This window comes from Halichoeres trimaculatus, unplaced genomic scaffold, assembly GCF_033239565.1.
Source record: "Halichoeres trimaculatus isolate MK-OKI-2021-1 unplaced genomic scaffold, fHalTri1.1 fHalTri1_scaffold_1, whole genome shotgun sequence".
In the NCBI taxonomy this organism is placed as follows: domain Eukaryota; kingdom Metazoa; phylum Chordata; class Actinopteri; order Labriformes; family Labridae; genus Halichoeres; species Halichoeres trimaculatus.
This window is the reverse complement of record NW_027437179.1, coordinates 1,520,612-1,533,214: the sequence shown is the minus strand read 5'-3', so window position 1 is coordinate 1,533,214 and position 12,603 is coordinate 1,520,612. Positions and strand designations below refer to the sequence as shown.

General features: G+C 40.3%; 1 pseudogene; it reads left to right on the top strand.

Moving 5' to 3' along the window:
• The first annotated feature begins 909 nt into the window (after positions 1-909).
• On the top strand, positions 910-4,821 carry LOC141802322 (odorant receptor 131-2-like; annotated as a pseudogene).
• Positions 4,822-12,603: the final 7,782 nt, after the last annotated feature.

The following is a 12,603-nucleotide window of genomic DNA, read 5'->3' as shown; positions in this document are numbered from 1 at the left end:
ATAGTTTTATCTTATCTTATCTTTAAACCTATCAGAGCATGTCATCAGGCCTCCATATCAATGGCTCATTTGTATCACATAAAGACTAACACAAAGTTTCTACCACCTGCATGAGATCCTCACTCTCATCCAACTCCAGCATTAACCAAAGTGTTCTCCTGAAAGAATCTGTTCAGATCAGCACACAAACCAGCAGACAGGAAAACAAAGTTTCAATCAAATATTTGTAGAACTTAAACTCTAACTTTTCTAATGTTGGACTGAACGATCGATAGATGATGCATCCTGACACAACATCTCACTAACAGTGACATCAGCTCTGACGTGCAGCTTTCTATAAAGACGTCCTACAGGTATACTCAGAGCTGCAGACAGAGGAAGAGGAGGTGAGCTTTCTCAGGTAGGACAGTGTTTGCTCTCTCAAATCAGATTTTCTTAAATAAAGTGTGATCATCAGATTTGTCTTATAGCTCCAAGGATTCAGCAGTAAAAGGATGAGCATTATGTTTCCAGTGTTTTTAGGCCTTTTTTTATTTCTTTCAAACAAAGAGATCAGGGTTCAGCCTGTGTTCATGTTCATATTTATATTTGCAGCTTTATTGATCTTATTGCTGATCATTCAGGGGTCAATAGTTTGTTTAAACACTGGGGGTCTGCTATCTGAACCCCGTGTTAACACTGAGACTCAAGTGAACATAAAACTGCTCTCTAAGGATGAAAACGATTAAAAGATGGATGGGCTCTTTGTGAAAAGTTAACATGTTTAATGGCTGTGTGTGTATGTGTGTGTGTGTGCGCGTGTTTGTGCGCGTGTGTGTGCGCGTGTGTGCGCGTGTGTGCGCGTGTGGGTGTTAATGTGTCTGTGTCTGTCTGTGTATGTGTGTTCTTCAGGCTCCCTGCATCAACTCAATGAATTCTTCATCTTCAAGCTTCAACGTGTCTGTTGGTGGGAGTTCTCGGGACTCGTACACCACAGCTGTGTCTAAAAATGTCATTGTCATGGCTTTTGGCCTTACCATCAACTACATCAACGGCACCCTGATCCACACTTTCAGGAAACACCAGGTCAGCTGCGTTACTCTCTGAACAATCTCCGTTTTCACTCCTCTGTTCACTTTTTGTGAGGGTTTTGAGGTGATAGTGTGAGTCTAAAGCTACAGCTCTGGGTCTGAGGCTGCAACGCTCAGAGCTGGTGTGAAGATTTCTGAGGGAAGTTGTGTTTTGTGATCCTTATCTGTTCAGATAAATTTTGAATTTATTCTGTTGAAATCTGGAATCACTTCGGTTTGAGGAGAGGCTGTTACCATGAGTACTTTTTTCAATAGCACACACATGCTTACTATCAATACATCGTCATGTGCTCTGACCTGCTGTGATCTGATCAGACCCAGCTCTGCAGCTGCCCTCGGCTTTAGGGTTATACTTTCACTTCACTCAGGTTTAGGAAATAATTCATACATGACAATCCATGAACTGTGGGCCTCCATTCCTCTGGTTTAGTTTGAGAAAAGCTGGCACACAGATCTGCTTTTGGCATCAGTCTTGGAGCTTACAGACTGATGTAAGAAGAAAAGAAAAAGCAACAGGGGAGAAGAGTAATACTCTGACATGACCCTCTATGGCAGGGCCTTTTCCAGAAACAACGCTTATTCTGTTTTGATGCTGCCCCTTGAACTCCTCACATGCTGTTTATCTGAAATGTAATACCTCAGGATGTTACTTTGGCAAAAAAAGCATGGGGGATCAGTGGGTGTCATATTTCATCAGGGGGTGGGGGTCCCTGCAGGACTCAGCCCTGTGAGTTAGTTCACTAAATAATGTTTTTTTAACCTAATTAACCTGAAACATTTCCGGAAACAAAAAATGTGAATAAGTGAAATGGGATTTTGTTTTTTAGTGACAGACTTTGATTTTGTTTTTTTTTTTACTCAAAGATTTTCTGTTTGCTGCGTCAGGATGACATTATATAGTAAATCCACTAGTTTGATGCTAAAGCAGTGGTGCTCCACTCAGGTCCAAGGCAAAGCCTTATGTGAGACACCTGGTTGCAGGGACCAAGTCCTGCTAAACCCCCTTCATTGGGTCCTTCCTTCTGAGGCATCCACAGCTGGCCCCCTGCCGCTGAGTAGCTACCTCAGCAAACTTTCTGAAGGAAGTAGACTAGGCCCTGCCCCTGAGACTCAGACTATATCTCCTCCTCAGAGGATGTTGGTCAGGCTGAGCTGCTCCTTCCACCACCCTACAGTTCACGATCGCAGAGGATGCTGCATGAAAGCAAGTCAGCCATTCTGGGAAACCCGGAGTTGTCACTGGGGGAGTATACCGTGCGATATGATGTCCCTGTGGAGGTGGACGGTGTTGCTGGTCTAGGTGGAATAAGAGAGTTCCTGGCAGCCTGTATTGACATAAACAACCCATTAACTACATTTTCTGTACTGTTTTTTTGCAAGGCGAGTTGGAAACACCGACCAAGTGTGGTTGCTCTGCAGCAGGCGATGTAGCTGACGTTGTAACAAATTGTCTTATGGCTGCCAGAACAGCCCTTCCTATGCTCACAGCCATACCAGTCTTCCTCAACATTTTGTGCGATATACATATTTTTAATTCATTCCACTAAAACACCACAATTAAATAGATCAGATTTTCTCAATCAGCTGTGCTAGCAGCCATTTATTTCTGACACTGCATGATAACATGTTGAACACCACAATGGTAGTTCAGTGAGCTTTTACTTTGGTACTTCTTTTTACCAGGAGTTTCAATTTGCATATTAGCTAAATATTAATTTGCATCTGAGAGATTTAGATTTAACATTTAGATTTAAAAATTAGATTTAACAATTAGATTTAGATTTAACATTTAGATTTATATATAAGATTTATATTGATATTTATGTTTAAGATTAATATTTATATTTATATTTAGCATTTGTATTTATGTATAGCATTTAAGTGTGACATATGACAAACACTGCTCTGAATGTCATAAAAGGTCACTAGAAAAAATCACACCCGTTTTTTTGCACATTTTGAAGCTACATATGACAAAATGTTGCTGTTTTTTTTAGCATGCACTGCTTTACAAACGGTGCCCCATATTTCACAATGAAAACTCGGAGTCTATTAAATCTGAAATAAGGGAATCTGTGTTTTTGGTACTAGAGAGGGAGGTTAATCAAACCTGAGAAAGAGGGTTAACTCCAGACTGTTTCACAATGAGGTGTAATTAAAACTCTATGTCTATTACTCTCGCAAGTAAGTCTTTGGATCTAACCTGATCCCGAGCAGGTCAATGAACTTTAAGTTTTCTCTGTATCCACCCTCTTTCAGAGCCATGCCATTTTGATTCCTCATTCATTCAGTCCGGAGTGAGTTTTGACGTAGATTTCTTTAGCCACCTGTCATTTAAAAAATCAGAGTCCGTAGTTGATCAGGCTCAATAAGTGTCACCAAACTTTTTCACGGATGTGGCATGTTCTTTTGTCCATGATCCTGTGGATGAAGGTGCAGCATTACTGCCCAGAGAATGAAAAATGTGTCAGGAGCTGATTATCAGACCACACATGTACTCACATTTCCAGACAGTTACCTTATTGAGCAGCACAGTTTCACTTCTCAATTATTTACATACACAACTTAATCCATCCTTACATTTGAAAGATTACCGCTGGCAGTCAAGCGCTCATGTCCCAGCAGAAATTGTGTGTTGCACAGCATTTCTTTGCAAAACGAATGTCGCGACAAAGCAGTGATGGACTGGAGTTGCATCTGGTGTATTGTTGCTGTGAATTGACCAATGAGAGAGCTCGCAGTCGATACATAACCAAGTGGGGATGGAACAGGTTTGGGTCTTGTGTGAGTCCAGCGTAATGTTGTGTTCAAACAGGAATAGAACACCAGCATTTTGTGAATATTTGTCATCATTCCTCATCAGCTGTGGCTGAACATTTAAGCTGCTTCAGTCACTCCACGGCACATGCTCTATTTGAACTAGCATCTCTTTCTTTCTCTGCTCAGATCTTTTACCTGAATCCTCGATACATCCTCTTCATCCACCTGGTGGTGAACGACATGATCCAGCTCACCACAACCATCGTCCTGTTTGTCACCAGTTACATCTTCTACAGAATAAACTCTTCTCTTTGCTGCTTCATCATCACGCTCGCCATCTTCACCACTCTCAACACACCGTTGAATTTAGCAGTGATGGCGGTGGAATGCTACATCTCAGTCTGCATCCCACTGAGACACTCTGAGTTTTGCACCATAAGAAGAACGTATATTGTAATTGGAGGGATCTGGGCCCTGAGCGCGCTCTCTGCCCTCTCTGATTTGTTCATCTTTTTGGCCACAGAGCCTGTGGAGCGGTTTTATTCTGCAATATTCTGCACAAAGGACAATCTTTTCCGGCACCAGTTTCACTTGAATAAGAAGGATGTGTACTTTATCTACCTGATTGGCGTCTGGCTCACTCTTTTTTACTCTTACTTTATGATTTTCACAGCTGCTAAATCAGCTCACGGAGATGCAAAGAAAGCCAGGAACACCGTTCTGCTCCACGGTTTCCAGCTGCTGCTGGCGATGCTAACCTTCGTGGCTCCTGTCATCAAAAAGGGGCTGGGCAACTGGTTTCCCAGACACCGCATCAATGTGGTCTTTGTTTGCTACATCATCATACAGATCCTTCCCAGGCTGGTCAGTCCAATTGTCTACGGGCTACGTGACAAAACGTTCAGACTCCATCTGAAGAAAGTTTACACTGTGTATGATGAAAACAAGAAACCATGCTGCCTCTGTGGAAACACAGCTTAGATCCATCTGACAGCTGCCTCTAAGGAAAGTAAATGTGAGCTGGCTTAGCCTGTATGGTCTGAGTTTTTATTTAACCTGATGAGATTATCTAATATGGAAGCAAATAAGAGACATAATTTTTTGAGTTTTAACAGCTGCTACATGTAAAATATTCGAATAAAAATATCACTGAATTCATGGCATTGAATTATTTTGCTATGAAAACCATGTATCTGTATTTATTTGTCCTGAATTGACCTATTGAAAATTCAGATCCCCAAAAATTACTTATTAAAATTTCGGATCCAACAATTTAAGTTTCATAACACAATAACAAAAAGATTCAGGTTGCTCAAATTCAATTTGTCACATTCAGATCTAAAAATTTGAAAGTTGTAAAATTCAGATCACATAATCCGGGCCACCCAGGACAGGAAAGGCAATATACCGTGCAGTGACCTGAACATGAGAAACGATTTTAATGTGAGTCCGCTATAGTCAAGGTCTAACCATTGACATATACTGATAGTTGTCTAGGATTGCTACATGGCTGCAACAGCACAGAGTGCCAGCTTTTTGTAAAGCCAGAGACCTCACGGTGGCTGTGGTGACCTGTCAATCACAACAAAGATGCAGTGACATCAGCTCTATGGAGATGAGATATGGAGAGGTGTAATGTTTGTCCACTGCAAAGTGGACCAAACTGACAACTAAGGCAGAGTTATGATGCTAGTTTTAGGATGATGATGGTCAATGCATTAGAGCCCTTAAACAACTGCCAGGAAGCCAAAGCATAGGGAGTTACGTAGTGTAATGTCTAAAGAACACACATCCAAAAAGAGCATCTGAAGAATGTGAAATATAAAAGAAAAAAAAACCAAATCAAATCTTTTTGTTGTTGAGCTATGAAACTTGAATTTTTGGATCTGAATTTGATCAACCCGAATTATTTTGTTGTTGAGTTCTGAGACTTGAATTTTTGAATCAAAATTTTTGATAAGTGAATTTCTTCTTATCTGAATTTTCAATAGATCAATTCGAGACAAATAAATTTAGATACATGGTTTTTACAGCTAAATGATTCGATGCCATGAATTCAGTGGTGTTGTGATTTCAGTGTGTAACTTCCAGTGGCTGTTAAAATTCTAATGTCTCTTATTTGCTTCAATAAACTAAGACCATCTGCTTTGTTCACTGATTCTTGAGACTTTGGCAAAAATGTCCCTCTGAGTAAAGTGTAACTTCTGTTTAATGTGAGTTAAATTAGTTAAATCATAATATTCAGAGTGGAGCGTCTGTTTTTTTTCCCTCAAAAAAAATAAATAAATAAATAAAATTAAAAAATAAAATAAAATAAAATAAATAAAAATTAATAATGATAATAATAATAATTCTCTCATGTCATCTGTTTTTGGGAAATTAAATGATTTTTTGATTGAACTCCCCAGGGCTCAAAAAATCAGCTTTTCTCAGAGAGCAGTTTATGTTCTCTGTATGTTATGTACAGTTTACTTATTTTTGCAATTGCTGAAAATGTTGTTGTTGTCAACACTGTCAAAAATCTATCAAAAGCAATAAAATCAGGCAATCACCTGGTCAGATGTATTCCCAAGGACCCCTTTGTGGCTAAATGCCACAAACCCACAGAAGCTGCTGCAAGTTTTGAAAGAAATACCTTAATCCCTTGGTTGATCACCTCCCAAGAATCCCATGAAGAGGAACTTTTTCTCATTCCAGCTTTTTACTCAGTTCAAATGAAAAGTCTGCAGCGCTGGTTTGTTCCAAAAAGCACCCATGTCTGTTTGTGTACATTACACTTTTTGAACAGTCATTGGCTACGCCTTATCAGAGGTTGGGTTAAACTAAAGAACCATCATTGATTGGCCATCAGTTGTGATTGTGATGATGAATACACATCGACCATGAGGCTGTACAAGAACACACTCCATGGCAACACAAGACGAGATGAAATGCTGAACTAAACCAACATAGTGAAAATAAGAAAGAAGAGAACAAATCCCCCATCTGTCGTGATTTTATTATGTCAACAAAAAATAAGTAAGGATTTGTGTTTGGCATGTTTGCACGTTTCCAGGTCCAGGGATCCGTTTCACAAAGCAGGTTTAATGAAATCTCAGAGTTTATTGACTCTAAATTAAGAGAAACTCTGGGTTTTTGGTTTCAGAAATGGTGGTAGATCAAACCTGGAAAACAGAGTTAACTCAAGACTGTTTCACAAAGAGGTGTAACTAAAACTCTGTTACTCTGAGTCTCTGGATCTAACCTGATCTGGAGCAGGTTTTTCTCAACAAACTTCGAGTTTTTCTCTGTCTCCACCCTCTTTCAGTGCCACACACCATTTAATTTCCTAATTCATTCAGTCAGCAGCAACGTTTTGACGTAGATTTGTTTAGCCATCTGTCATTATCAATATCATAAAAAAAAAATCAGAGTCAGTCGTTGATCAGGCACAGTAGGCCTCACCAAATTTTTTCACTGACATGGCATGTTCTTTTGTCCACAATCCTGTGGATCCAGCATTAATGCAGAGAGAGAGAAAAATGCATCCAGTGTTTTGTATAAAATCAGAGATACCAAGCATTTAAGTAAGGCAACTGTATGCAGAGCGGTCAGAAAAGTGCGCCTCACCATGAAACAGCTTTTTCCAGTCTTTGTGGTTTTTCTCTTCTTTCTGTTGGCTGAGCAGAAGTCTGTTTTTAGTTTAATCGGGCTTAGTTATTTAAGGCAAGGCAGGGCAAGTTTATTTGTAGAGCACAATTTATACACAAGGCAATTCAAAGTGCTTTACATCTAAAATGAAATAAAATCACAATAGGCAGAATCATTGCTTAAAGTCATACTATAAAACATTAAAAATAATTAATTGAATTAAAAGAGAGGAGTGCAGATAAAATACTTTTAGGTGTTGGATGCTAAGCTAAACAGAACTGTTTTCAGCCGGGCTTTGAACATTGTCAGAGTTGAGGCCTGTCTCACATCTTCTGGAAGACTGTTCTAGATTTTGGAGGCATAAAACTGGAATGCAGCCTCACTGTGTTTAGTCCTGACTCTGGGCACCAGCAGGAGACCCCTACCTGAGGTTCTCAGAGACCGAATTGGTACATACAGTTCTAGCATGTCAGGGATGTACTTTGGTGCTTGACCATGAAGAGACTCGTAAACAAGCAGAGCTGTTTTAAAGTCTATTCTCTGAGCCACAGGAAGCCAGTGCAGAAACCTGAGCACTGGACTAATATGGTCGTGTTTCCTGGTTCTAGTCAGGACCCGAGCAGCAACGTTCTGGATGTACTGCAGCCGTCTTACAGCTCGTTCTGAGAGTCAAGTGAGCAGGCCGTTACAGTAATCTAACCTACTGGAGACAAATGCATGGATCAGTCTCTCTAAGTCAGGTTTAGACACTATTCCTTTAATCCTGGTGATGTTTTTAAGATGGTAATAAACGGCTGATGTTATTGATTTGACGTGACTGTTAAAGTTCAGGTCTGAGTCCAATATCACCCCTACATTTCTAACCTGGTTAATCACATTTAGAGAGAGAGTCTGAAGATGACTGATAACCCTTTCTCTTTGTTTCTGTGGGCTGTAGACCAGGCATGTGCAAACTACGGCTTGGGGCCACATGCATGTTAAATGTTTTAATCCGGCCCACCGGACTTGAAAAAATTAAATGAATAAACCGTGTTAATGTTTTATTTTACCTGCAATCTGATGTTTTCCCACTAGATGGCGCACTGTAGATACATTGGCTTTGTTGAGGTGAAGCGTAGGCCTATTACTCCATGTTTGCACTTTACCCTCTGACCCATCAGCCTGTCTGTAAAGATGAACGGACCTAAGAAAAGGAAAGTGGACAAAACAAAACTCATTGAAACACATGGAAGTGCACATATGCGCGGGGATAAGGGAGTGGATCGTCAGCGATCTGTTACTTATATATAAAAAAAAGCTAAGGAACATGCCTGTATAAACCTCCATTGTGAGTTATTTGTCTAATTTTTATATAGAGATGTTAACATTTGATATCAAAATATCACACAAACAATTTTGATCCAATCTTTTATTATTTTTTGTTTTTTCATTTTTAAAACCAGGACAGAAAAAAAAGTGTTTTTCTGTTTTTCTGTAATTCTGTTTTTTCATTTTGGTTTTAAAACAGAAAAACAAAAAACAAGTCTTTTTATTTTTTTTTTTATTTTGTTTTGAAACAGAATAACGAAAGAACGAACCATACACAGATTAAAAATCCCATTATTATTCCATCCTCTCATATTCTAATTTTAATTTCAAAACAAAATCAAAACACCAAAAAAAAGACCGTTATTTGTTTTTTGATTATTGATTTGAAAACGAAAAATTGAATAACAAGTCGTTATCCGTTTTTCAATTTGGGATTCTAAAACGGATATGGAATGAACGAATGATACACTGATAGTCACCAAAGCACTCCATCCATCTGCTCCTGGTCCTTTGTCAAATGTTAGAACCCATTGTGGCCCACGAATCAAAAAGTTTGCCCACCCCTGCTGTGGACAATGGTTTCAGTTTTATCCAAGTTCAGCTGGAGGAAATTGTTCGCATCTACACACTGATCTGTTCAATGCAGCGACAGAGTGAGTCTACAGGCCTGTGTTCGCCTGCCGTCAGTGACACATAGATCTGAGTGTCATCAGCATAGCTGTGGTAAAACACATTATAGCTGCATATTAGCTGACCCAATGGGAGCATGTACAAATTAAACATTTGGGGTCCCAGAATTGAACCCTGGGGAACCCCACAGGTCAGGGCCATTTGGTCTGAGACATAGTTACCAATTTCAACAAAGAACGTCATGCCCTTGAGATAGGACTTGAACCTGTTTAAAGCAGTACCAGAAATTCCCGCCCAGTTTTCTAACCTCTGTAATAGGATCACATGGTCAACAGTGTCAAAGGCAGCGCTCAGGTCCAGCAAAACTAGGACTGAGACTTTGCCTGCATCTGTGTTCAGGCAGATATAATTTGTCACCTTGATCAGAGCTGTCTCAGTGCTGTGGTGGGGCCTGAAGCCTGATTGGTAAATATCAGACACATTGTTATAAAGGAGAAAGTCAGTAAGAGGCCTTTGGAAATGTTCCAGTCTGAAGGGAGATGTTGACCAGATGAGCGAGTTGTGGTAACAAACTGCTCAGTACAGACTTTAGAAATCTAGTGGGTAACTCGTCAAGGCAGCACGTTGACGGACTCAGACTGCAGATGATCTCTACAACTGTTTTTTCAGTTACTGATGAGAAATGTGACAGCTCTGGGTGTCTAAGTGACTGCAGAGTAGTTCTTTGTATTGATGAAATCATTGTACTTTTAATGGCTTGAACTTTGTCGTTAAAGAATATTGTGAACTCATTGCACTTAGATGTGGAAATGAGTTTTGGGGGGCAGTGAAACTGGAGGATTTGTTAATCTGTTGACTGTAGCAAACAGGACACAAGAGTTGTTGCTGTAGTTTTTGATGATTTGCGAAAAATAATTCTTCCCTGTTCTACGGAAAGCCTGGTTGAACATACGTAACTTTTCTTTGTAGATCTCATAATGAACCTGGAGCTTTGACTCGCGCCATTTCCTCAGCTCTACGGCACTCCCTTTTTCTGTGCCATTACTGAGTCTTCTTTTCTCCATGGCACCTTTTGCATATCTTTAACCATTCTAACCTTGACAGGAGCAATGGTATCCAAAACATTTAAAACACTTGAAGTGTAAGAGCTCATCAGGTCATCAACATTAGAACACAGGGCATCATCAAACTGAATCATTTCCTTGAACTGTGTCTCCGTGCTGTCATTGATGAGTCTCCTCTGAGCGACTGCAGACCCAAATAATGCAGATCCAGGTGCACATTCAAGTCCCCTGTTATGAGTAACCAGTCGAAATCAGTGCACACAACTGAAAGAAATTCAGTACAATCATTAATAAAACAACTCTGTGGTAGTTTTCAGATAGTGATACAGATTATGGAAGACTGTTCTAACTCCATTTTGAATGACACATACTCAAATGATGAAAAAACTCCAAACCACAATTTTCAGGTGAGTATATTGTCCCCGACTATGGCACAGACTCTCCCACCCCTCTGGTTTTGTCGTGTTTCAGACACAAAACTAAATGAGGTGGACTAGACTCAATCAGGACTGCTTTAGCTGTGTTTTTGTCAAGCCATGTCTCAGTTAAAAACATAAAATCAAGATCATAATAGGAAATAAAATCATTAATTAAAAGTGATTTGTTATTTAAAGATCTGACATTGAGTTCTGCATGTTTAAGATTGACTAAAGTTGAACTGAGCGCTGTGTTCTTACAAGGGATATGGATTAGATTTGTCTGATGGGACAGTCTGACTGTCCCTCTCTTTTCCAATCTACGTGATTTGATGATTGTTATGGCTAAAGACGAGAACACTTCCTCCCTGGGCCTCTGGTTGATATGGGGTATAGCAACACAGAGGCCTTCAGTGTCTTAGACAACAGCAGTGACGCTGCTGGAGATAACAGCTGTGGGCACCGATAGTGGGGACCGAGCTGGGAGGGCTTCGGTTGGTGGAGTAGCCTTGGGAGGGAGGGGGGCTGGATTCCTTGTGGAGTATAAAATCCTTGGCCGTGTCACATCTGGTGTGAGGGGAACCATTTTGATCCCTGATTTCACCAAACTTTCAAGATGATCAGGTAGTCTCATGGGTGAGGGTGGGGACGAAAATGACAGTGGAGCATCTCCAGAGAGTGTAGATGCGGCAGGTGGGTTCCAGGCCTGTGGTGAGTGCCGTGGTGAAAAATGTGGTGAGGGCCGTGGTGAGTGCAGTGGAGGTCCTGCTAAAATACTGTGTTTAACATAACACGATATTGATTGGAAAGCTATTTGTGTGAAAGCAGCATTATTTTTGGAATAAAACTGCTTTTTTTAGTGGTAACTGTACAGGTCAACCCCTTAAAGGTTAATCAGCAAAACGTGATAGGTGTACCTTCACAACCACAGACACAGACACAGACACAGACACAGACACACACACACACACACACACACACACACACACACACACACACACACACACACACACACACACTGTACACACACACACCGTACACACACACACCGTACACACACACACACACACACACACACACACACACACACACACACACACACACACACACACACACGAACTGGATTGATGTAATCCCAGAAATCCCCCCTCAGCACAGTATATTAAGTCTCTTCATGGATAGGTGCAGCAGAGGTGTGTCAGCCTGCAGGGTACGTACACTCATGCCCAATAATTCATGTTTTTTCTGCAGTGAGCTGAAACGGAGATTGTTCTGCTCTTTATCATCAGGTTGAATCATTGATGTCTTTGTGCATTATAGATTATGAAACGTGTGTTAATCTGTGATCAGGATTATTTATTGAGATATTTGATTTCTGCTTTTCTGAAGTACAAGGTGCTGTTTTAATGCATATATAATGTGACGTGCAGTACCTTATAGTTTGGGTCCTCCAAAGGGATGAATCTGAAGTGTAACTTGGACAAATCTGACTCCAGGTCCAGCTGTTCTAAAGAAGCTAACACAGCATCACAAACGCTGCTCTTGTTGTTTTGCACTTTGTTAATGTGCTTCAAAGAGACATGACGTCATCAGATAATATTTGGGTTTAAGAATCTGAAGGATTTTACAGTTTCCTGTTTTTGATTTGTGTTCTGATTAAACTTTAAACTAACATTGCATGCAAAGAGATGTGTGCTTATTTCAGAAAGGACAGACTCTGCAGAC